General features: G+C 40.2%; 1 protein-coding gene across 1 annotated transcript in view; it reads left to right on the top strand.

Annotated features, from left to right (window-relative positions):
• The first annotated feature begins 336 nt into the window (after window positions 1-336).
• The window catches only part of TRPC4 (transient receptor potential cation channel subfamily C member 4), a 131,185-nt gene continuing 104,024 nt past the window's right edge, over window positions 337-27,497 (top strand). Inside the window, exon 1 of the mRNA XM_063149210.1 lies at window positions 337-836. The gene's annotated coding sequence lies outside the window, so the exon portion shown is untranslated. The remainder of the gene's footprint in view (window positions 837-27,497) is intronic.

Here is a 27,497-nt window from a genome sequence, read left to right as displayed (position 1 = left end):
TCGAGGCTGCTCTTTGCTGCGTCCGCCTCCGAGCGGTCCCGAGCGGTGCGCGTTCTCGGCTGGCCGGCGAGCCCTGCTCCAGCGCCCGGCGGGCGCCTTCTCGCTCCTCCCCGTGCCCGGGCCGGCCTCCGGTGAGCCCGCGGAGCGCCCGGGGCGGCCTCGGCGTGCGCGGAGCCCCGCGGAGCCGGCGCGGTGCGCGGCGCGGCCGCAGGGGGGCGCGGGCACGGCGCGGGCAGAGCGCGGCGGGGGCGGCGGCCGGGCGGGCGGGCGGGGGGCGGCGGGACAGCGCCCGCCGAGGCGCAGCCTGCGGCCGGCTCGGGAGACGGCGCAGCGGCGAGGACGGAGCGACCCGGCGTGTGCCCGTCCGCGCTCCTTCCGCCGGTATCGGGGTGCCTTTCCCCCCTCCCCGCGCCGCGCAGCCCGCGCTCCGGAGGGGACCGCCGCGCCGGGAGGAGCTGTTACTTTCCGCAGCCGGCATGAGGCTTCCCGGGGGAATAAGGAGACGCCGCGCTAAGCAACCGGGGAAGAACCTGCCTCTCATCTGTTGCAGCGGAACCCGGCGGCAGGCGCGGTCCCCCCGGCCGGAGGTGATGGGCACCCGCTGACTCGTGGCGTGCGTCCGAGAGTGCCCGCATGTCTGGCAAATATGGAGAAAATAAAGTAAAAAATGTGGATAGTGCCTGAGACGGACGGCAGCCAGTGAAACAAAACAAACACGTTCTGAAGGGATTTAATTTGCAAACGGGATTGAAAAAGGTACAACTTCCATGGGAAAATGTGACCTGTTGGAACTGCTGTCGGAAGATGCCGGCTGTCAACGCAAGCACCTAAACCAAGTAAGTTCTCATCAACTTTGACCTGTCCTCTTTCTGAGCCTTTGATTACCTTTTTGACCCTCTGCAAAAAGAAGTGCCTATGAGTATGTAAGGTAACTTTTTGCGCCGACGCAAGAAGCCTAAAGCAAGATCGTGCACGCCCTTGGCCCTTGGTGATTGTCCAGAGGAGTATTAGGATCTCTTCTTCCTCTTGTATGTAATGAAGGTATTTTTCCCTGGCAGCCGCTGCCGTGGGGAGCGGCATCCTTCGGTCGCTGGGTGACACCTGCAGCACCGCGGAGCGCCCAGGGGCCGGAGGCAGCGGGCGGGGGCCGCTCCGCGGGGCAGGAGGAGGCTCCGCGTCCGCACCGCGCTCCGCACCCGCCCCACGCTCCCCCCGCGGCTGCTGCCGGCGCTGAGAGCAGCCCCGGGCGGGAGTTGGCATGTCGCGCACACGGGTGGGTGCGGGAGCCGCGCCGCGGAGCGCCCCCGGTCCCCACGGCGGTGGCGGCCCAGCTGCGGTGTCCCCGTGGCGGCTCTGCCCGAGGGCAGCTCGCTCGCCGCCGGCGCGGTCCCCAGGAGCCCTCCAGGGAAAGCGGGGGTCCTGCCAGCCCCCAGGAGGGACCCGGAGGACGGCGAGGTGCAGGCGGCAGCAGCTGAGCAGGGTGAAGTGGGACATGGGGCGGCTCCTGGAGCAGAGGAAGGGACTGGTGGGTTCATCCCCTTGTGGGGTTTATACGGCAAGGGCCTGGCGCCTGAGGTGACGGGAGAGAAGCTGCGGTCCTCTTGGGAAGAAGCAGCTGGTGCTCTGGAGGTTTAAATGCCGACAGAAATTCAGCACTCTACCGAGACACGCAGCTATAGTTGTGGCTACAGTTGTCAAAACCTACAGACTTGTTAATCTGATATTTCTCTGTTTTTACCAGAAAGCGTCATTTATGTACTTTTGTTTTACTGGACTTAGTTGCGTGACTTCCTGTTAGCATGGCAACCGAATTTTAGATTTCTCTACGCATGACTTGTGAGATGGCTCTTCCAACATTATAACACCTTTCAGGTGGAAGTAAATAAAAACACCTTCTCTGATGTGTTTTTGTTACAGAGCATGAGTGCTCCACAAAAGCAAAAAAAAGGAAGAAAAAAACCATAGGTAACAGGGATGCATGTTGGTTTCTTCTGAGAAATAGGTAGTTCTAGAGAAACAGTGCACGTTGAGATTTTCTTTGGAATGCAGAATAGACAGAGTGGGACATAGTTTAAGTTCTACACACTAAATATAAGTATTACAGTACCTTTAAGTCCACTTTGCTTGAAATATCAAATTTGATTGTATTGCAGTGACATGGAACATTTCAGTGTTTATGTTACTTGCTTCAAAGCCCACACCTGGATAGCTTAGCAAGGCTTTCTATGCAAGCATACTGAATGTTCCATAAATTAACCTGATTCACTTAAGCAATAGTTTTGTGTACAGTTAGGGAAGCCAGGCACCAGTAAGAGTGCTTTTGACCTGTTTTAGAATAGCAAACATTCTGGAAGACCTGAATTTACTCCCCCTTTTTATACAAGACTCAGAAATAAGCTTTATCCTTCAATATCAAAATAGCTGAAGCCAAACATGGTTTTCCTTTGGTGTTGTCTTCTGCACTGAAAGGACTTGGTCTTGTTTGCAGGAGGATGGCATTCTTTACTGTGGGGTTTTTTTTCTCTTTTTGCCTCTGTTATTCTGACTTAGGAGCAGATGAGACTCTATTTGGAAACAGGAAAACAAAAATATGTCTGTCTTTTAAATTTAACTTCAGCCACTTACTCTGACTCTATGTATAGCAGTCATTGCCCTTAAAATAGCTCCAGAAAAAAATTCCATTTCTTCTTATCTCATGCTATTTAGAGGCAAATACTGCTAGCTGAAATTTAAGTGAAATTGAGGTCACTACAGACCTGGTATAATTTTGATTATCTTTTTGAGATAGCTTTGCTTATCTACTGAAAATGTTGGGTCCTAACCAATGCGGTTCTACTCTTGGTGACAGTGGGCGTGCAATTTTTCAGTGTGGAGAGACCACCAAGTATATATTGAAGGACACATGTAGAAAAAACAGTTAAGGGATTAGCTTTCACCTTTTTGTGTATGTGTGTTTGTTGTCTGACTTAAATGACAAGGAAAAATGTGCATGACTGCTCCTCCAAAGACCTGAGACCTGTCTCCATATCAGTACACTGTTTAATCTGTCAGCTTTTTCTGGGATTTGATTCACTGGAGTGAGATGGCAAAACCAACAAGGAAAATCCTATGTGGCATCTGTGCTTGCCTCTGGTGGTGCTGGTAGTCAGTGTTAAAAGGGACTGAATTAATTTTGAAAATGATGACTAAGTCCCCTTAACTTACCTTACGGAAAGGCAGAATAGAAGCAGGAAGAAAAGACTTTGTTATAACCTGTTTAAAGAAAAAGCAGGTAAAAATAGATGGAGCATTGTTCTATTCAGACATTTAATGGCTTTATGAGTGTCAGATTTATCATTACTTTTTCTATTCAGTTTTAAGTTGTGTTGGGTTGTGTTCTCGTTACTTTATCAAATATAATGTTCTTAATTACTGAAGGAAGGTTGAAGTAAAACTTTGTGTGTAAATCAGTCTTCCATCACCATGTTTGTGAAGAAACAAAATTCCAGAAACCATTTGGTTTAGAATTCCTGAATCACTGAGAAGGATAAGCTTTATTACACTGACACTAGTTTAAGTCGTGTAGCATAGTGTCAGTGTAACACCAGCAACAATGGTGCCAGGATCCTCATGTCCACTCTGATTTGTTGCTGGAAAAAAAATTCTCCTGACTAAATACATATTAATTAATATCATTTTGTTAAGCGAATGCAGGGGAAGGCTGAGCAAATTAAATCTTTCTGTAATAGATATGAATGCAGAAGTCCTTCAAAGGAGAATTACCTTTCAGTCAAATAGAATTTAAGAGTGTCAAAAGAGGAGCAACTAAAAATAAGACAATTTCTTTGCACAGTGAAGTTTTCAAAGGAATTAAAAGGGTTTTAGTGTGCCACAGAGACTAAAGTAACAAATAAATGACTTCACTATTATATCATGTTCTTCTTGGAGCTGTGGGCTATTTTGGTTTCATTTGAGGTTTTTCTTCTTACTTCAAATGTCTGTTTTGGTTTAACGGACATATTGACTGATGTGAGACAAAAACTAAGGAGAACCTTGGATAAAAGTTCCTTTTTTTACAGCTAAGATATTTTTCACTAAATATCGGCTGAAGTGATACAGGAGAACTTCCTTGAATTTGAGTGAATTGTACATTTGTCTAAGATTATGAACCAGCCAATCTAATCTCTGAAGTCCATGACAGTTTCTGCAATTTCTTGGTCACTGAGTATGTGCTTGACATATTAATTTCAAAAGCTTCTGACATACTTGTGCATGTCAGATGAACCATTGGAATGTTGTATTATCTGGTATATTTTGCAGTGGGTAGAAAGGGGAACAGTAAATGGAGAAAGACTTTTTACTGGGCTTTTCAGGGGAAGAGGTTATGGGATTCTTCTAGAGATGCTTTCCACAAATCATTGGAAACTTCTGAGGATCAGTCAGCCTTTCCTCAGGAGGCAAAGGCCTCCATTCCACCACTGCTGCATGGACAGCACCTGAGCATGTGGTGGTGCCCTTAAGCTCTTCCAGTCCTAGCTCAGCATACGCTGGTTTTCTGTTATAAACAAGATCTTTGCATTTGGTTTTGTTTTTTTGGAGTGGTTCTGATACCAGTGTTAAGGACCACAAGTACATCCTTCCTTGGCCCAGAGAATCAGAAAGCTTATGGTACCCACATTGATACCCAAGACCCTAGTGGCAAGGGAAGTCCTGGGCTCCTCATGTCCTTAACACTGGTATCAGAAGGTGCCAGCCAGTCTGGCAAAGCACGGATCAGTTGATTGAGAGCTGGCACCTAGGGAGATCTTGTAGCATGCAGGCTAACCTGTTGTGGCTACATTTGATAACCCCAAACTGACATGGAATACCTGTTTGCCAGCTGTCAGGGTGAACCTGGAGTGTCTCTCTCCCTTTCCTGGAAAGAGAAGGGCTGAAGCAGAGAGTAAACCATCCTCTGTATTTTGTCATCTCTTTTATAACAGAACAAGCGTCCTCCACAGGTGACTGTCTCTCTTTGTTAACCATGCAGCAAACGCCAAGACAAGGAGCCTTCCTTCTAAAGATAGACTTGCTGAATCCCAACTGGTGCAGAGCAGGCTGTGGTAGTGCTTCATAAAGGTTGAAAAAGCACAGAGGTCAGTAGATACAGGATAAATGGTTGCTATAATCAGACTAAAATGCGCATTTTTAAAAAACCCCAAAACCATGCATACACATGCACGTGCTCCAAGCTGCTTTACTAACTTTTATAAAATCTGTAAATAGCATGAACTCAAATCTTCTGGAAGTTTGCCAGCTGCCACCTCTGCAATCCAGTTTCCTTTCACAGAATTTTTCAAAATGTAGAGTCTTATGCAAACTCTCTATAATAACTACTTAAATTATAACTACTTAATAACTAAAATTTTTGACACTTTTCTGCTCTAGTGTCTCGTTGTCATGTCTGTCATAGAGCGGCAGCTGCTGCCAAAGAACCCAGAAACTCTCTCAGTGGTGGTTAAGTAGTGGGGGTGATTGTTGACCCAGGTCATAAAGCATGAATGGGGCATTAATGCAGCTCTGTATCCAGCCCAAAATGTGTGATGAGAAGTTGGCCTGGCCTGAGAGCCTCACTCCTCCTTACATCTCACATCTCCTAGGGAGATGGAGGCATTCTGCCTGCAAGGACCTTCCTGCAGTTGACTCTCAATGAGATTCACTGAGAATTCAAATTCTTCTTCTAACCATCATTCTTCTTCTTCTAACCATCATTTAATTAAAGTACCCACTCACATCAGGGTACTAGGTTAGCAGTTCTAGTAGAATCAGTGCTGTTCTATGTTTGTTAAATTAATGGATAAACTTTCACCAGTGATCCTTCTGTAGTGCCCTGAAGAATATCAAAGATTTGAAGATGAAATCTGTACTATTCCTAGCATACGGTTGCTTTTTACCTGATTAGCAGTTTGATGTCAAGCCAGTGAGTACTAGACTAAGAAGATAGAGTACCAAATTTACATTCAGTGAAAATGATATTTTCTTCTATATTTTTTTCCTCTAGAAATTCATATACTTTAAATTTATCTTTGCCAATAAGTATTGTGTTCTATGCATTGATTTGCTATTCTCATTTCCATTATAAAAAGTAAACCAGACCAATTTACTTCCTTTAAATAAGGGAATGAACAATATGATTATAGCAGAAGATGGAGGGTCATATTGTGTCTGATTTGAGGTTACCCATAGTGCATTTCTATATACTAATTTCAATCAAAAATATTTTAATAGCAAATTTTGAAAAGCTCTAAAAAGGGATTTTAGCAGTGAAGGCCTGTGAGTTTTTTTTCACCTGGGTCCCACAAATTTGATTTTAGTTGTGAACACCGTCCGCCTACTTTGTTTGTATAGTCACTGGAGAGACAGAAGCCTCCCATATGCAACTGATCCATCCAATTTATACCTGAGTGGAAAGAAATCCGGTATTTATTGTTGCTGATTGTTGTTTGATTTCACACAGGTGAAGTAAGGCAAGATGAACCTTACCCTAGTGGTGTCAAAAACCCAAACAAACAAGCAAACAGTTTCAGAGGAGACATTAAATAGACACTGGTTTTCTTCTAAAGCATCTTAAGATCCTGTTGACTTTCCTGATATTGATGCTGGCATAATAACAATAACAGATGTTTGCAACATAATTTAAACATCCTGTTGTCTGTTGTCAAAAATTTTAGGAGTTTGTGGATGGGTTGAGTAGCTGAAATACAGCTTCTAGTTTTGCCAAGGGAAATGGGAGTGTCAGCTGGACTCTTGCAAAGGAGGAACACACAGTTCTGGGTGCTCACATCCTGCCTCCTCCAAGAGCAAGGTGACTTTTCCAGAGAGAACACATTGTATCTGTGGAGCAAGGGAAAGCAAGCACAGATTCTTTCTTCAGATGTTCTCAGCATTGCCAGCACCACAGTGTACCTTAGTCCACTGAATACAGAAATTATCTCTCAGTGATGAAATAGTTTTGACTGATGTTCATGTGGAAATGCTCGTTATTATTAAACACTTCAAAAGCAATCCTTCTGCTGCTCTTCAGCACTGATTACTGAATAGATCCTGCCTGTCTTCCACTGAAAAATAGGTGAAATATTCCATTTGTGTTTTGTTTATATTGACAACTTTTTATTTTTTAGGTTGGGAGAGGTACTGGCCATTCCTTTCTGATGATAATGATTTAAAGTTATGAGAGCTGCAGTCAGTCCCTTGGATTTGTTTATTCTGGCACAGTGAATTTGTTTTTCAAAGGTGGTGTGTTCTGTAGTGCATTTATACCTGCAACACCACATGAGCTTTCCCTATAGTGGCTTTAACTAGCTAGCAGATACCCTGCAGCTGGAATTTTGGCCATGAATAAAACCAAATCCACGTTGCCTACGGAACAGTTGTCTAATTTGCCTTAAGCCTCTTAGCTACAAATCTGTCATTCCAAAGGCTGTAACTAACTGTTTGTCTTTGAATTTATGTAGACACCGTAGCATCAGACCTCTGAGTCTGTATAGCCTTTAGAAAGAACTTGGTAACTTCACAGGGTGATTCATATGACATATCTTGAAGGAAATTAATTGCCCTCTGCAGGGAGTGCATTTCTTCCCATTTGTAATGAAGGAATATTGGGATGACAAACCAGCCTTGGATGTCAGTGTTTTGGATTCCTGGCTTAGTGAATATGTGTCTCGGCTTTATTTTTTGCATGTTTTAAATTGGAGTACTTTATTGTGTCACATAATGATTAATAAAGTTTCCTAAGTCTAATATGAAGAATGTGTTGCACTAATTTTTTTAATCTGTTAAGGAACCTGGTACCTATGACGCAGAGATCACATATTTCAACTTGATGACGTAGGCAGGTATTTGCACTAACTCCTAGTCTGTAACTACTCTTGTATTTTCTCACAGAAGGCATCATGCTTCCTACAGAGCAATTACAAAATAATATTTTGGTCTGTCCACTTACATAAAAATATTTTATTCATGGTTGTTTAACTTAGTGATAATAAATTTGAGCATATTTGTTTATGCACTGAGGCCAGTTTTACCAAATACTGATGTGATTTGAGATGATTACATTTATTTTGCTGCAGTGTCTTTATGTAGAACTAAACTTCCACATAACTCTTTCTGTTTTTCTTTTTTTTTTTTTTTTGTATTAAAAATTTACTTTTTTTTTTCAAAATACTTAAACCAAGCAGATTGAACAGGGGTTTGAAAGTCCCTTCTTTTCAGTATGATTTGCCCACAGAGGAGGGAAGCAGGGGATGCTCGGTGAGCTGGGTTGTATTTCGGTTCTTGGCCACTAGTCCATCCTCAGAGCTGCACTGACTGACTGAACTAGCTTGACTGCGCAAGCTGGATTTTATAAGGATGGGTTAGGATCAAAGAAGGATTTCTCATTCATCCCCACTGTGCGCTCATTTCCTAGAAACCACCCTCCTTTTGCTACTGCTTGTGCTGGCTTTAGGTCAAGTGGGGACTTTTTTCCATCTGAAGAATTCCTTTGGATTAAGTGCAGACAGGATTTACCTTCAGAAGTTTTTATAGTTTAGAAGATTCTCCAGTGCCTAGGATCTGGATTTATGTCATCTATCTGTTCTGTCATTTTATTTTGTTAAAGAGGCGTACTCTCACAGCAGGGTATTTCCTTGCTTAGCACCCTTAGTGGGGGGTTTCACCAGTGTTGCCTTAATTGATGTGCTCCTGTGCATTCATCCGTGTCTCTTATTAACTTCAGATTTCCAACTCACTTGCTCAGTACATTAAGTCCCAAAGCTGTAGGTGAGCTCTGGTTGAGACTGAAGAGGATTTCATTTGGCTTTAATGGCAGCAAGGTCTGTGGGAAAGAAGCAATCATCTGTTCCTGAGGAGAGGTTTGGGCCAGCAGTACCTGTGTGTGGGTCCGTCGGTCTGTCTGATGAGATATGTTCAAGGAACTCTTATTTTGGTTAGTCCTCAGAGCCTTTGAAGTTCTTCAGGGCATTGCTATTAACCCTCAAGAAGCAAGTAATTTAGGACATGGTGTCTTGCACTACCCAAACTCCACATGTCAGGATCCTTATTTTCAGAAAGAATCATTGCTGATTAGTGATTCTTCTCAGTGACAATCTACAACCAGGCTTTTGCTGAAACCAAGGTTTGCTGAATTTGGCACATTGCAAGGGCAAGAGTGGGACTTTGAGGAGGATAGAAATAAGTTGACGTTTCAAAACAAAAAGTGTTGCCATTTCAGAGCAATGGGAAATAAAGGACAATGAAGACCATGACTCTTGAGAGGCATTAGCACACTCAAGTAGGTCAGCTCATGCTCATCTTCCCCATGATACTCCCAGGGACAGTTAGATAATAGACACCTTTAAGGGCTTGATTTTCTTTTGGAAACATGATGGGTTGGTTGACATGTGTACTGGGGAAACATGTCACTTTAGCCATCTTACTCCATTAGTGTTTTCTTACTGAATTGCCTACTTACTGTTATTTTAACACTCTTTACTTAAACCCATTGCTGAAAAACAAAGCCTACAGTAAAAATTAGCTAATCCAATCCGCCACCCATGATAGCAAAGTTTTATGGCCAGAGCATGATGGATTTAATTTTAAAAAATAAGATGCTTCCTTCTGATTTAACCTTAATTTAAGAAAGTATTCAAGTGGTGTTCTACTGAAAGCAGCTTCAGAAGGTGCTTCCTGTTAAGCATTGGCTTCATTCCTCTTCTCAGTATGGGACATATTCACATTTTCCTTAGTCCAGATTTAAGAGTACAATTTGAAAGTTCAGGTGAACATTTTATATATGACAACAAAGAAAAATATCAATAAAGCACTAACTAACATCTCTTTAGCAATTTCTCAGATGTTAGAAATACATCAAATATGTTTGTACTTTGCGTGTTTGCATTCTCCCTTGGAAGTATGACTTTGGTTCGGATGTTCAGCTCATTGTTCAAAATATCTCCCATTCCTTTGCCATAACTCCCCGAGAAAACTCCTTTTCTGACATACTTTTGTTTTACAAGTAGCTGTCATTTAAGAAGGTCATTTTGTAGCCAAAGATGCCATGTTCAAAAACTCTCTCAGCCACTTTTGCATATTGTAAATGTTCCTAAAATCCCAAAAGATTTGTGCTTTTTCATTTATTTTTGCACTTATTTGTTGGACATAGCAACTATGTGTGCTCTTTGATCTTAGGGAAATACTAAGATCACAAGTGAATTTAGGATGGTGGCAATGGTCAAAGTAATTCAAAATTGCACCACTAGTATGTGAAATTTTACAAAATACAAAATAAAACAATTGTGCCTTCTCATCAATCCTACATATGTAAAGATGATGTAATTTTAGAAAATTTGTCCCCTTAGTTTCAAGAGAATTATAGTGCTTTGGCATCTTCTTGTTTCTTCTCAATAATTTAGGAGTTTATGAAAAATACATTGTGTTTACTTTTCCACTCTAATGCAGTCAGTGCAATTACAAGTTGTGGAGAATCTAATCCAAAATCTTTTCATTGTTGAGTATTTTAGAAAAATATGTAGTCCTGAAACATTAATCTGTTTGTAATTATTGCCATGGTTGCAGCCAGCATCTGTCCTGTGTAATATCAAATTTTTTCCATTCTCTGTCTAAATACCTTTTTCTGTTGCAGTTTAGAGACTCATATATATGGAATATTGATGGAGAGGGCAGTGAATCTTTGTTTTAAATATACTTCTGTACTTGACAAGGTCTAAAATCTCACTGTGTCTGATTATAAGAATTCCTGAATCTTTCCGTTGCTGGGAAATTGACTTTAAGAGTGAAAATCAACTAGGAAATGACACGTACAGTTTTTAAACCAAACTTCTTTTTTAATCTTTTGTAAAACATTCAGGAGCCATTCTGAACAGGATTTTATAGAATTGCCAAAAACCTATTTCTGTTTCAAGGCTAGAGCACATAAAATGAAAAAATATCAGTCTTGAATGTCTCTACAATAAGCAGAACTGTAGTGTGCAATTATATATTCATTATATTCAAGCTGTTTTTCATACCTCCAGTGAATCCCATAGATTTCACTGAACATAAGGTAACATGGGTTTAACATTTTATCTACTTATGTCAACTGTGAAACCAGACTTTGTATTATGATGGAATGATTTCCAAGATTATGGATGCTCCAATTGTATTCTCTGCCAAAATATTCACATTTATGGATCTTTACAGTTTTGTATGTATATGCATATAGAGTTTTATACACACACATAAGAGAAGAACACATGCATATTTACATGTAGAGAAAATATTTATGTGCGCTGTGTAACTGACATACATGAAAAGTTAATATTTGCTCTGGTGACTGGAAGAGAACAGCTACCCAGAGTTCAGGAATACAGCCTGATACAGCCTAATATAGCCTATTAAAGTGTCTGTGTTGAGAGGACGCACAGAGTTATATCAGTATCTCGTTGCCTGGGAGTATTTATCTCTCTACACTTGTTCATAAGATTTAAAAACTGAGTCCAGCTCTTGGCCAAGTATGGCTTCTTTGCCACCCCAAACAGAGACGAGCTCTTAACTTAATGGCAACCTACCAGGACATGGAAAGTTCAGAGGCAGTTACTTTTCTTGGGAATTTAGAGACTCCTAGGAAGTGGAGGCTTCTTAAAAGCCAGTGACTTCTGTCGGTGGAGATGACAGCTCTGACACTATGCAAACTTAGACACAGCTCCTATAAAGGAATTTTTTTCTCAAGTCTGGTAGCAAATACAGCTCAACTAGGACTAATCTATTATCTTTCATTTTGTTTATTATCTAGAAGGGATTTTTTTGGTACACTTTTATGTACAAGTTATAACTCATGCAATTAAAAGCACAGCAGTCTATTAATCAGATTAATGAAAGTCTAACAATAACATTTTAAACTGATCCTTAGGTGAACTGCACATGGCAGGGAAAGCATCTGAAATGAGGTAGAATACACTTGTATTACATGGTTTCTAGACCTCCTTGGAAACCTGCTTTTGAGTGTGAAGACCAAAGTGTGCATAATATTAAAAAAAAAAAAAACAAAACGTAGCCCAGAGAAGCTGTGTATGCCCAATCTTTGATATTCCTTCCAACCCAAATATTTTTATGATTCTGTGAGGTGATCCCTCAGGATCCTGCGGGATGTTTCACAAGGAGTCAGTACAGTGGCAGAAGGCTGTGTTTTGTGATCTCCTCATCTGAGTGCAAGAACCATTGTGAGGATAGAGGAGGAGGACACCATCACAGTGAAAAAGGAGGTTTCAGGGTAAGCAGTGGATATCTTTTAACCCAAGGTAGAAAACGGCATCCTGGCCTGACAATTTTAGTTGCCCTGGGACATTCACCTGTATACGGTCCTTGTTGATTGATTCAGGAAAACAGTAACTTGAAATCCCTGAAGAACCTCTTTTGTTGGTAAAACCAGGAAACACATAACCAAGATTCCATCTTTTTGTCTGAAACCTCTTGATCATCTCTTCACTCGCCTGTCTACAAAACACTGAGTAAGTTGCGCTCTTTTTTTGCCTGGATCTATGAAGCAGCTGCACAGGGTGGCTGAGTGTAAAAGTACTGGAGAGATCAAAGCCAGCCAGTCTGTTAGACTTCTCTAGGTAACCATGTTTGAGTTAGTCACTAACTGGTCCAAAGAAATTACTTTTCGTTTCTAGGTCTCATGCATTTAAAAGAATATTTTAAAGTTTTCAGAACTGTCACACAGAAAAGTTGAATTTCTTCTGAGTCATTGATTATTGTTATCTGTCATCTGCAGATAATTTATCCAGTTCCTTTCAGTGCTAGCTGCTAACTTATGGAGTAGAACTGGAAAATTCCTTGATCAAACAAGGGTAAGTGCTAAGTGCTACCAAGACAAAATTAGTGAAATGTAAGGATTTGACTTGGACTGCCAGGTCAGAAATGAAGATGGCCAAAAGCTGCACACAAAATAGATTTCCAAGCTTAAGTGAAGCCAGTAGCAGCTGCTCTGAAGAACAGATAAAGTCCACACTGATGTTTGCTAAGGTCCATAAAGCAGCTCATGTCTTCATTGCTTGGGTGTTGGATTTTCACAGATAAGTTTTCATAGTTCTTGCCTTTAGCAGCCTGGTGCTTATCTCTTTGTTATTTTATAATCATATATTCAATTTTACTAATCATAATTATTTTCTGTGTTGTACAAAACCCTGTAAACTGTACCAGGTCTGTCCTAGTGGTGGATGATAGACAAACCTGAGGGAATTGGGGTTTCTTCTCCAGATGTCTAAGCCTCGAATGCCAGTACAAATAAACTGAATAATCTTCTTCAGGTAAATAACTTTATTCAAGTATACAAGAGACAGTAACTACCTCTGAAAGCCATTTATTAAGCAAAAGATCCCAATTCATCATACCTTATTATCTCTGGACTGCTGACAGTGGATCTGTTCCTAATTAGTGGGCTGAAGCTTCAAAAATTGTAGCAACTGAAACCCTCATCTTTCCCATTTTCCTCTCTCACCTTATGGGGTTTCAGTAGTGGTCCAAAACATGACTGCAATTTTGCTGTAATGCTAAAACCAAGGAGAGAACATATCCATAATATCTATTTCAAGATAGATATGATTTTTTAATTTTAAAAATATTTGAAAAAGGAAAGATGTTGCGACAGGATTAAAGATATAAACTGGATTAGAGATGCAATCAGAAAGCGATAGTAATTAACACCTGTTTGAAAGAAGGTTTAACAGCTGTTTAATTACAAAAAAATTAAGGAACTGTTCAAGTAAAACACACAGAGTAGGAGGAAGCACACCAGGGAATAGAAGAGTACTGGAAAGATTTCCAAGAGGTTTTTTGAGTAGATAAAACTATGGTTTGCTGAAGGAGAAAGGGATCACTACAAATAGAAGATTTAAGATTGAATAGTACAGTAAAGCTCTATCACAGTGATTCAAAAGGGTACAAAAATCACTTTATCTGTCATTTCCTAGTGCCAGTTAGTGAAAGAGGTACTAGTAATTTGAGAAACAGCAGTTTTTAGGCTATACAGTAAGTATAGCTATTGCACCTGTAGTGTAGCAGTACTGTTGTACTTATACACGTGTTAACTCTTCATTGCTTTCTGACCTATAGTATCAGGCATATTTAAACAGAAATCCCATAGTAATTAACTTATTTATCATTTCCTCAACCCCAGCCTACCTAGCTAAGTCAAAGTTTGCTTTGCCACTGACTTCAGCTGTATTATTACTTAAACTACCGAACAGTTGTAATGCCTTTGATATTTTAGCAACAGTCAAGATTGAGGGACACTGTGAGCGGTGGGACAAACTGCCTAGCTGGGCTGCTGGCAGTAGAGGATGGAACATTTTACCATATACCATTTTGGAGACTTCACTAGAAAGAAATCAAAAGGGACATGATAATGTGCTTAAAATTTCCTGGGAAAGCACAGAGAAAACAAAGTATGATAATACCACTGGAGCCTTAAATAACACTATCTGAGTGACACCAGAAGTCAGCTATGTAGTATTGTGGATGTAATTGCTGAACTGTAGCAGCCCTGGCAGCTTTTGAGAATCAAATGACTCGTATTTGGGTGGTATAAGATTCTTAAGGGTATTTAATTTTCTCTAGCTGTTGAATAAGAAGCGACACAGACCAAGAGCTACACGGTGTCTTGGCAGTCAAGTAGGAGAGACTCCAAACAAAGGAAGAGTTGGAACAGATCCCTGAAAATGAATATACTGTACTGGAACAAATACATGGAACTAGGCAATGAAAACAATCTTCTTCTTTTTTTTTTTTTCCTCCAAATAAAATCAATTGAAAGTGAAACACTACCATTTGAAGTGTCAAGTGATCTTGATAATTTGTGTATTTTTCTGTAAAAATTGTGTTGGTACTTCCTCTTGAAAAAGTGTTGATTTCCTGAGTATCAGATATGTAAATCCCATTACTTGTGCGAAGTAGCACAATGAACTTGTAAACTGTAGTGGATTACAATCTGGAGGATAATAACTTAAATGAAGAAAATAAGCTGTGTTGATGTTTTGGGAAATTTTTTCAACTCATTTGAATACAGCCACAGTCTTACTGCCTGCATCTGGATTTTTTTAAGCCCTGTAGCATGTGTTTAACAGTGGCAAAAAAGTGTATCTATAGACAGAAGTACAGCAACAGAGTACCTTCACTTGCTGTAGGACTCAGCAGGGCCTTTCTTTGCCAAAAAACAGTTTCTCTGTGTTTTTTGATCCTCTGTGGGTTTCTGTTTCACCAAGTCATGCAATCTTCTATGTAGCCCACAGAATATTTTAGCATCTTCACAATCTTTCAGCAATGAATTCCTCAAGTAGTTGCTTGAAGTCTCATCAGCTCTTACTTTTACTTGAATCCGACTCTTATTGCCTGTTTGATTGCTTCTGGATTTCATACCTGAAAAGCCAATGAACAAATAATCCATGTCTGTCCTTTTCTTGACACCAATAATAACACAGACCTGCATTACATCTTCCATCTGTTCTCCTTTCACAGAGTGAAGATTTGCACCTTATTTAGTCATTCTGCTTCTGGAAGGTCTTCTGGAGATTTAATCATTCTGCTGCTCTTGTCTGAAGGTTTTCCAGTACTACTGGCTCCTTTTTTTGAGATAAGGAGCCTAGAAGTGCACGTTCAATCCTGTATGCCTCCCTGAAACTACAGACACACATTTGCATTAGTATGAGTGAAGCAAATTCTGTTTGACAGGAAATGGGCATGGTGATTAGAGAAAATTCATCTCAGCTTTTGGGAACCATGACTCCAAAGTGTTTGTCTTGTCCCTTTTTATAAAATAAGAGTTACAGAGTACTCTTTCTTTTCCTGAAGCCGACTTGGCAGAGGTAGCTGAGGCATGTAACTGATTATAACTCATTTATGCATAGACAAGAAAGGAAGATTTATAAAATGTCTTGTGTTTTGTTTATGTCAGTCTATTTCAATGCTGGGAGCATAATTTCTGTTCTGCTAATTGAAATGAAGATCAAACAGTGCTGCAAAACCTGAATCATTACCTTATAGAAATGCTGCTAATCAATCCTTTAGTTCCTGTACATGTGTTAAAATTCTGATTATTACTCACTGTAGCATATGGATCTAATGGAAATTGTGGAAGAACTTTTGTTATTCACTTGGATTTTCACAGCCTCTGCCCAGCTGAACTTGTTGTTCTGAGTTTGTTAAAAATGTATCTCAGGCTGTGGAACTGTAGAATTTAAGAGAATAGGAATTTACTGAGTCACATAATACTGAAAATAAGAGCTGGGAGACTACTCACTGAGCCATGCAGAATCCACTGTTCTTTTCTGTCTTTTTCACTCTAATTACACATATCACAAAGTAAAAATCCCTCTTTTTCTTCAGACTTGAAGTTTATAATTTAAGTGTACGTGTTTCTCTTCAAGACATCCACAGAAAATAAATCAAGAGATTCTTTAGCAAAAGGTTAACTATTCAGTTGTATTTCCAGCTTGTCTGTTGGGAAAAGGAGTCATCATTTAATTTCATTTTTCTAACATCTACCTGAAAATTTACTATTTATAATTAGGTATTTATAATCAGGTTCCCCTGAGCTGGCAGTGACAGAAACATAACCCAGCCATGACTTGTACAGTTCTCATTTTCACCAGAGTAATGTTTGAAAGCTCATGCCAAAGGGTGATGTAAATTCCTTAGCACTGAACGGTGTTATCTTTGTTATTGTATATGAGCAGCCAAAGTGGAGGCAAGCCTGAGTAGGCAGAAAGCCCATGGTCAATACATTTCCAGACTTTGAGGAACTATTAAATTTGAAGGTGTTTCGCTGTACTATAGTGGATTTTTAATTACAAACAATACAAAAATAAGTTGATTCTGTCGTGCTTCTCTGTGACAGAGCATTAGAGATGATAATCTTGTAGTTCAGAATTGCCACAAAGTCTGTATCTCATGTCACTGTATAATCTGAACTGAGCACCACTTTGTGTTTCTCATTTTGTCGTGTTGCTGGGTTCTTTGCTCAGCAACTGCACTGAAAAGCTAATTCTGCTCTTGATATGTTTTTATATGGGATTGAAATATTCATTTGATTCCAGCAGTGCTCAGCATCCTGATGTTACTGACATAGATCACACCCTCTGACAACTTTTCAAACCCTTGGGATGTTCAGACAGAGAAGGACTCAGCCTGCATTGGCTCACTTGTGTCCTTACCCAGGCTGCTGTCCTTCATGTGCTACCCCAGCACGGGTCCCTTCCATGGGGTACAGTCCTACAGGAAAGGGCTGCTCCAGTGTGGGTCCCTCACAGGGTCACAAGTCCTGCCTGGAAACCTGCTCCAGTGTGGGCTCACCTCTTCATGGGACCACTCGTCCTGCCAGGAGCCTGCTCCAGCGCAGGCTTCCCCCAGGGTCACTGCCTCCTTTGTTCACGTCCACCCACCCCCATGTGGGTCTTCTCCATGGACTGCAGGTGGGTCTCTTGCACCCTGATGGACCTCCCAGGGCTGTGGGGCAGCACAGCTGCTTCACCATGGTCTGCACCACTGGCTGCAGGGGCATCTCGGATCCAGTACCTGGAGCACCTGCTCCCACTCCACTGACCTTGGTGTCTGCAGGGCCGTGCTTCTCACTCCTCTGTCCAGCTGCTGTGGTCATTCTTCCCCTTCCTAAATATATTCTCTCAGAGATGCGGCCACTGTCACTGATGGGCTTGGCCCTGGACAGCAGTGGGTCCATTTGGGACTGGCTGGCCCTGGCTCTGTTGGGCATGGGGGAAGCTTCTCACAGCTTCTCACAGAAGCAACCCAGAGGTCCCCTCACCCCCATAAATCTTGTCATGCAAACCCACTACAGCCCAAGGCTTAGCTCCCCTAAACTCATTATGCTACTTCAAAACCTGCATTTCTTACTTTGCATCCTAATGTCTCTCCAATTAAAAGGTCTCAGTTCTGATTAATCAGTCTCTTCCTGTTCTTCTTGATGCCATTGTACCCACCTGCTATGATCCAAAGCAAATGTTGTTTACCCTGAAGAATCACATTTTCTAATGGCATAGTTATTATTAATAAAAGCACATTATAACAGAGGGATCAGTCAGTGATTAGTTACATCTTACCTAGTTTTATGAACATGAATAAAGAAATACACATTCAAAATTTTTAGTTATTCATTGGCGTAAAATTAAAAGTAAAAGCATTTTTTTAATTTTGAGGCTGCTTGGGATGAAAAAGTATTTACACAGATATTTTGGATTATCATCATTATTATATAAGTTATTAGCTTGTGCATTAGAATCAAGAGTGAGTCATAAAGAAACAGGGGAAAAGGAATTCCTATCAGCCAGACTAAACAGACCTCTCTGCTTCATTATTACTGCTAGAAGTGTATCTAATGAAGGAACAAAGCACAGAGGCAGACATTGGAAATATATTCCCAAGCAAGGCATCTAGATACTGCAATTGCCAAGTATGGTCTGTTTGTAGTCATCATAAATGTCAATGCTATGACTGGAAGAGAAGAGGGAAGAAGAGGGCAGGGAAGCCAGCAGGACTCAAACAGTGGCAGACCGTGGAGTCAGTCATTCTTCCTGAAATGGATTGCTTATGTTATGGAGATGAGCCTGTATCTCATTCTCATTATCAGACTATGCACTTGCATGGTGTACATAATAACTGCTGCCTTGGAAAAACTTCTCATACTTTATAAAAGGACATAAAAACTGCAGATGAATATGGTAGGACTGCACATTTCATGTAGCTGGCAGTAACATGAAAAAATACCAAAAGGAAGAGTCATAACCCATGCTGAGTTAATGGTGGGACTCAATGATCTCATCTTCCATGAGTCTGTAATTTGGATTTTTTGTAGTGCTTTTGGTATGTGCTCAGAAAAGTTAAGAACTGAAAGACCATATATATAAAAAATACTGCCAGGAGTTACTTCCAAAGCAGAGACTGTAGCAGACTTACAGCAGTGAACTCTATAGTAAGCACTGTAGTATGTGGGTGGTGCTACTTCTGCCATTTATAGGCAATAAATACTATTCACTTTTCGTTAAGAAAGAATACTTAAAATTGCAAAATGGTCGTCATAGTGTAACCAAGAAGCCAACTTTTAGAAATTGTACTACATGGCTTGTTGTATATAGCTAAAGAATCTAATATTAGACAATTACTTTTTATGGGCAAAATTTCTAGATCTTTTAGCCCAAGGCATATTTAAATATGTGGGAAAAGGTTGCTTGCAATGAGAAAAAGTTTAAAAATTTACACAGCTTTATTTGAAAATAATCACATCTGTGCTGTTCAGACAGGTGATACTAAGTACCAGAACACACCTCCTAATTTTGCCTTAAAAAAAGGAAATATTTTTTAATTGAAATTATTTTCCTAAGGGAAGTGCTGGGTTATGAAATTGAAACCATCCAAGTAGTCTGGGAGAAGACATTAATTTTGTGTAGAGCTTCATTTCATTAACTATTGTTACAGAAGGCCAGCATTTTTCTTGCATGGAGTTACCTCCCAATATCTGTTTATCTCTGCGTGTTTTCGCTTGAGATCCAAAACTGTTTCAAACATTTCATAAGAGCATCTGGTCTGTAATTTTGAAAATCTCTGTGTGTTTTTTGTTTAATTCATATAATGATAAAATCTCACAATTGTTTGGTTTGGAAGGAACCCTAAAGATCATCTTGTTCCAACCCCACTGCCATGGGGCAGGACACTTTCCTATTAGTCCAGGTTGATCTAAGCCTGACCTTTAAGACGTCCAGGGTGGGGCATCCACAGCTTCTCTGAGCAACCTGTTCCAGTGCCTCAACCTCATTGTGAAGAATTTCTTCCTAATACCCAATCTAAACCTATGCTCCTGTAGTTTAAAGTCATTATTTCTTGTCCTGTGGCTTTCTGCCCATGTGAAAAATCACCCTCCAGCTTTTTTCTGAGCTCTCTTTAAGTACTGGAAGAGTACAAAAAGGTCAACCCTAAGCCTCCTCTTCTCCAGGCTGAACAATCCCAACTCTCTCAGCCTGTCTTCATAGAAGAGAGCTCCAGCCCTCTGATCACCTTGGTAGCCCTGCTCTGGACCTGCTCTAGCAGATCCTTGCCTTTCCTTTGCTGGGGACCCCAGAGCTGGATGCAGCACTCAGTGTAGGGTTTCAGGAGTGCAGAGTAAAGGTACAAAAGTACCTCCCTCATCCTGCTGGTCACCCCTCTCTTGATAAATCCAGGGTTATCTCAACATAGCTGAGCCATGTGTAAATACCATACAATGCATGCAGTGTTTAAAAGCAAAATACTGCCTTCTAAAGTGGGCACAGTGAGTGGTGTCATATTACCACAAACATTCATAGCTGAACAGAAGCTTCAAATTTCAATAAATAACAGTAGATATGATTTGTAGAGCTCACTTTTTTTTTTTTTTTTTAGTAGGTAGCCCAAATATTTTTGATCCAGACCAGTATGTTTGTGTGCATTTTGGATGTATATAAGAGTAGGTCCAATGGCTTCATCCTAAAAACTTTCTAATATGTGAAAGTTGACTTCCATTTGAGTTTTGAATCAGGTCAGTCTGCAGCTTCTTCATAAAGTTCAGCAAGGGCAATATTGGCATATTTTCCACCAGCTGGAATGAGAGCATCATCTCTTCTGTATGCAGCTCTTGTCCCAGGTAAAATCAGTTTCACAATCCTAATTCTGTGAGTCACTGGGCAACATGACTCACCCAGTATCACCCAATGGTATCTTGAGCTCCAGCCCGATGCTTTGCTCACCAGGTAACTGAACAGAAGTACAGCTATTCTGAAATCTTTTGTTCCCCTTCCTGAGAGTCTCTCCCAAGCATGTTATATAAGCATGTTCTCACCAGCACGGGAACAACTGTGGCTGTATATCAGTGTGAGTATCCTTCTGTGATGTGGAGTTGCTTGCAGGAGTTCTCTCATTCAGTTTCACAGTATCTGTGGCTTTTTGGCCCTTTGAATGGAGGTGAAGAGGGTATGAGCCATTCCTCTGGAAATAAAACATATTTTTCATTCCTAAACAGGTGCTTGGGAGTTAGTTTATGTATGCAGTGATCTCAAAGTCTCCTCTACTTTTAATAGTTCAGAATGAATGTCTCAAGGAGGAGGAAAAAATAAGATGTTGTAATGTGATCTGTAAGTTCAACAATTCCACAAATTTTTTTTTTTTTTTTTGTAGAGGCCAAAGTTAGATTCACTGACTACGCATTTATTTCCTTTTAATTGCACTCACTGCTTGCATTTCATATGAAATTAGCTTTTATTTATATTGGAAATTGCTTTTATATGGTGGCTTACAAAAATAAGCCACACATGCACAGGAAGTAATTCTCCACTGAATACTTTATACACTTAGCATTCAAGGATCTGAAAATGTAGTACATTTCTTGACATCTTATACATAATTTTGTACCTAAATTCTGGAATGTATTATTCAGTCTAACTGAGATCCTTGTGTAGGGCAGGGTGTGATGGTAGAAGTGAAACAGGAAGTTTGTAAGTGGATGTAGCCAACAAAATGTCCTGAAATAATGGTCTCCTTGGGGGTTTTCTTCATGTAAAATGGTACAACTCCAGGCAAGATGGTAAGCCTTCCATAAGCCAAATACTTTCAATCTTTTATATGTCCTGTGCATTCACAACTTCACTTAGTAGGGCAAAGCCTAGAGAGTACTGTTAAACCCCATTAAACCTCACTGAGATTTAAGTAAGTGCTGGAGTGCTTGCTGAATCAAAGACAGTCTTCTAGGTCTGTCTGTAGGACTGTCTTTGTGAAAATCCGTTTACTATTTATAGTCATATTGATGTCCCTTCTCTAAATTTAATTTATCACAGTTGCCATTTTAGACAAAAAAATCACTGGCCCTACTTACAGCAGCCACGTGCAAGCAAATGAAGAGATGGCAGAGGAGAACAAAGTAAGAGTGTTCATTTTCTGTGGTGTCCCCAGCAATGCTTCAGTTCCACTGTCCCTTGGCATTTCTCCCCAAAGTCTCATGAACACTGCCCCACAAGATTGCACTGAGGTAACTCACTCGGGCCAGAGATCTCCTGCTTGTGTGGGAATCTCAGAAAGACAGCTGGAATCTGTGTGCCATTCTTACCTCAAGGATGCAGGCAATGGAAGGCTCTGGCTCTTTGTGCCATGCTCCTGTTCAAAACCTGTCCTTCACTTTGACAGACATAGTTTAGATAAAATAGGAAACACACAAACACTCTGGCAAACATTAGGCTTACTGGCGTGAAAAAGGATGTAGTTTTCTTTTTTCCCTTTTTGGGAGAAGTGGAGGAAGGAATGTTTCCCTGCTGGGAGGGGATTTCCTTTTGTTGCTTTCTTCAGTCAGTGCTTTTAGCAGCTGAGGAAATCATGCTTTGTAGGACAGTCTCCTAGGGTGCCATTTGGCTTTTATGGATGAAACTCTAGTTAGGGTAGGATCAAATGCTGTTGGCATAGCTGCATAATTACTTTTTGAGGAGTCCTAGGGAGGTCCATGGTTGAAGAGCTTTTCATGACTTGTTCAGTCTCTCACTGTTTCCCTGAATTGTGATCCAGCTATCTGAAACCCTGCTCCTTCACTACAGATCATTTGCAGAATTTGTCTCTGGACAGTGCTGTGGCTGTTTGCTAAATTGTCGTGGGCACTGTGGTCATGGAAACTTGAAGAGATCCAAGCCTGACTGAGTAGGATGAGTAAAAGCTTTTAGCATCTGAGTTGGTAGTTGGTAGTCTTCCATGTTCCTTTATCAGGAAAAAAAATGTGCTGCTCCATCATGCAAGGTGTTCCAGACTGACATTGTCTCCCAAGCACATCTGCTCCACTCTGCAGCACACACAGCCATGAGAGCCATTTTACCCTGTCCACCACAGTTGGTGTCTCCTCTCTGAGCCAACCAGGAATGGTTCCCAAGTTCATTCTGACACATCAGCACAGACATAATGAAAATTCATAAAATCATATTCCATCTAAAATCCCAGAGAGATGGATATTTATTCTAAGCACAGGTCTTAAATATGCAATTTTAAATTCTTCCATAACTGGTAAGTCTGGAGAATTCTGTTTTTATGTCCTCTTTCTAAAGCTGCTTTGGCACTGTCTGGACTACATAACCTTGTTTAGTGATAGCTGTAGAATTGCTGCCTCTTGTAAGATGATGATGTGTTTCGCAAATTTCATCTAGTGTGGCTGGTGCAGTCGTGTAATAAAGCATAATTTGATCTTTAAAGTTGGAGAAACAGATCTTCCCAGGTAATAGTTACTTTCCTCTGTTGTTGCTGCTAGTATTAAATTGTTTTTCCTGTCACTGCATGCCCAAGTGTATCTGTAGATCTTAAATGCAACCAAATACAGCAAATAGCCTCATCAATATCTTGTAGGCTTTGAGGGTGAAGGGAGCCAAAAGGGCCATGATTCTTTGTGGAGATGTGATTTGGGAGATTCCACAGGGGTGAGGGAGGAAGAGCAGGACAGGGCCCTTTCATGGTGTAACAAGAAGCATGGGGTCTCAGAGCTGTCGATGGGCAGCTCTTGACAGATTTCCTTGTCCTCCCCTTCTCCACATAGCAAATCCATGGGCGATTCTTCGTCTGAATGGTGGTGACCAACGCTTTCAGTCAAGCAAAAGCTAATATTCCCTTTCACACTTGCACTAAGACAGGTAGCATAGACAGGACTTCAGTCCCGCTTCCTGAACCATCAGCTGCCTTGGTGCCACAGTGCAAGTCAATAAAAATTCAGCCCCAGACTTCATCTGTAAAAGAGAGATAATCACTCAGTCAGGGAACAATTTCAGGTGAGGTTTGCTGTCAGTGATCTGCCTCTCTGGGGAGGGTGTGATGTCCCACTGGCTCTGCTGTAGCTGTGACAACAGTGCCATATACTTGGAGACAGACCTGAAATTAAGCATGTTTGTTGTTTCTATTTACAGCTGTTTTCTAAGATTTCTCACAGGAGCTGTGAAGTCCAGAATTGTACTTGCTAGAAAACAAAGTACTATAATTCTTTCATTATTTATCATGCTTTCATGAATAGTAACAGCAGACTGTAGAACCTTGCTGAATTTATATCTTGCAATGACTGTGCTTTGAAGTCATCACTGTCACATTACTTCAGTGTGTATATGAGTGTCACTGCCATATATCACAAACTGGAAAGTAATTTCCTGTCAATCAAGAGATTAGGAATGAAATTAAAATGAGTGCTACAGGTTTTCCCTTTGAAGCATCTAGCTTTTTCTAATGTCACTTATTAGAGCAAAGTGTTTCCAATAAGTATTGTGCAATTAAAAATATTAGAATCATACCTTTATTTGAGCTGCAATATTGGAGCAAATTAGGAAAAAATAAGGAAAATGTTGCAAGTTTTTTCAATATTTCTTGATTTGCTCTTCTCTCTTTGCTCTGTGTTTAATCTTTGATATGTAATATAAAACTGTGTCATTCCTAATTAACTTTTACCTTTAGATAAGGTTTGACTGTAACATTCTTCTCAATACCTGTGAGAAGAACCTTCTGTCTTTTGCTGGCATGTTCTGTGAAAATACTTTTGAATTTACTGAGATTGTGTATTATTCCTGCTTTCATTTAGCTGATTTGCAATTCCCATCATCCTGCTGCCTCAGCTATCCTTCAGGCAGTGAAAACCAAAGTACAACTGAGGTAAATTTTTACCAGGCAAACCAAAACCACACAACCAAACGAAAAGTAGTCTTCACACTCAGATGTCAGCAAAAACTGTGTGAAAACCTTGTTCTCAATTCAATATGCTTGGCAATTTGTGCTCTGCCTTCCTGCTGGTGGGGAATGTTTAGAGGCATTTGCACAATGCCCTTAATAACATAGTTTAACGTTTGGTCAGCCCTGGAGTGTTCAGATAGTTGGACTAAATGATTGTTGGAGATCTCTTTCAACTGAAATACTCCTATTCTATTCTATTCTATTCTATTCTATTCTATTCTATTCTATTCTATTCTATTCTATTCTATTCTATTCTATTCTATTCTATTCTATTCTATTCTAGACCTGTCCCAGTGGTTGTCTCTTTCCCTAAAAGATAAGGACACACAAAGATAGAGAAAATAATACATAAATCTTAGGGCTTAGTACAGGTAAGTACTTACCTCAGTACACATATTTTTTTACCCACCTCTGTAGACAAGAAACAGGACACCAAGGAAAATCAGAACCTCATTTGTATTGTAGAGGTCAAGATACCCAAAGAAGACAAGTCATGCAATGACTTGCATATATAGAGATATTGAGTGAGCAGAAATGCAGTTGAACACAAGCCATGTCTGGCCAAACCTGGACAGTATGGTCCCCAGTTCAGTCTTTGTTTCTATGTCTGGAGCCCAGGATGTGGGAGGAGGTTGCAAATGGTTTCACTCTAGCCTCTCAGCTTGTGTGAGTGGAACAGTCCAGCACTGGCTAAATTCTCTCAAAGCATGAGGGCATCCTCTGGCCTCAGTGGGTTGGAGGCTCTCCCTTCCCTTAAGAGGGTGCAGCATCACCTGTGAAAGCATTTTGCAGTGAGCAGCACAGGATGGTTGGCAGACGCTCACAGGCAGCAAAGGATGGTGGCAGACCTGCACAGTTAGGGCATAGCAAGAATCAGTAAACTCTTAAATAAGGGCTGAACAAACATTTCTTGTGCTATGGAGACCATTTAGTGATGCTGCTGTGGTGTCTTTTGCAGTGTATCTGGGTTCTTGCTAATTCTGTCCTCTGTGTTGAGGGTCTTTACATGAGTGAAACAGCTACTGAGGAAATGAATCAGTGTTGCATGATTTGGCTCTTGGTTTACTTCAGCTTCAATTAAACATGGGCACGTGGTATGTTAAAAAAAAAATCTGGTTCCATTAAGGTGCAATGAACCTTGCCTGAGTGTGCTTTATGCAGATCATCTTAATCTTTTATAGCTGCCATTTGCATATTTCATATAAAGAACCCTGAATCTCTATGTGGCATTTCTCTGACTCTATCAAAAAAATATGAAGTTCTTCCTTGCAAGAGCTAGTGTGGAAATATGTGAGGGACAGGAATTTCTTTTAATGTAATTTGGTATCTATGGGAATTAATGACTAGGTCATTGCTTTTTATGAAATCACATACACTGTATTTGTAACTTTACTTTCTGATCCAAAAATCTATTTAATGTCTCTATTCCAATCTTTTATAAGATAATTAAAATCGATTTTTGTCTTTAAATAAGTAATCCATAACAGAAATGTCATTACTTTGCATAATATATATAAAATATATTGATAAGTATCCAAATATAAATATAAAAAATATAAATACCACTCCAGTAGGAATGCCAACCTGTTGTATAGTAGAAGCATTTTCAGTGATCACATTTTTTCAGGTAGTTTATATTACAGTTTGTTCTGTGTCCATGGATTTGATATTGTGTGCTTAGAACTGAAAAATTAAAAAAGTTTACCTCACTGCATCTGAAATCTGAAGTTAAAAAATAGTGAACATAATTAATTCTGCTAATGAGATTCTTGAGTTTTCAATGAGTGTGAATAAAAGTCAGTAAAACCAAGAGATACTAAATATAAGGCAGATTAAAATTGTATCCAGCATTTAGCAGAAAAAATGATAGCAGAATTTTTTTTGGTAGATCGCTTCAGGGGGAAATTATTATTCTAGAATACTGAAATAATCATTTAGTTATCTTTGGAACAATGTCTCAGAAAGTTTTAGTTATTTGATTTTTTGTTTCATCTTAAAATTATTTAAATGCACTATTAATGTAAAAATTGTAATTTTTAAAAAAAATTTTGAATAACGAATTTATTCTCTTCCCACACTTCCATCTCTCAGCATTTTATCTTCTTGAGTTATATTGAAATAGTCTCATTTGGAACACAGTTCAATTTCAAAACTTTGGAATCCATTGTAAAATGGCATTTTCATCCTTTGCAAAGCCTCAGTTTGTCATTAAATAATGACCCCAAACTAAAAGACTTTGTTAGTATTTCACCATGCAGAATTCATCCTTTCTTTTTTTGGCACCACTTTGTTTAATAGTCTTTATCTAGTAGGAGATGATTAGTACATTCATTAGCTGTTTGAATTGTTCATGTGATGACAGATTTTTAATGTAGTTTGAGTTATGAGTTATTGACATAAAACATGTTAAGTATGGAAGTCTGCAAAGAAGAAATGGGCCAAGTAATACTCAGACTAACCAGCTATTTTGAATATTACTTATTTCAGGCTGGCTTTCTGGGCAGCTGGAGCAAAGTTTCCACTTCTGGCACAGTCTTTCCATATTATTAAATTTTCTTGCAAAATTATTTTGTGATAAATAATAGAAAAGATAAACAGAGTAGTGAGAGTCAAACTGAATGCAAATTGCTCTAAATTTGCATGAGATTTCAAAGAAACTAAATACCCAGGGCTCTGTGCCTCTGAGTAGAAAGTTTTCTGTACTGAGAGGAGGAGACAAAGAAAGTACCCAGGCAGCAGTCTGTTCACATTAG

The sequence above is a fragment of the Melospiza melodia genome, chromosome 2 (assembly GCF_035770615.1).
Source record: "Melospiza melodia melodia isolate bMelMel2 chromosome 2, bMelMel2.pri, whole genome shotgun sequence".
In the NCBI taxonomy this organism is placed as follows: Eukaryota; Metazoa; Chordata; class Aves; order Passeriformes; family Passerellidae; genus Melospiza; species Melospiza melodia.
The sequence above is the reverse complement of the archived record's forward strand: the minus strand, read 5'-3'. Positions and strand labels throughout refer to the sequence as shown.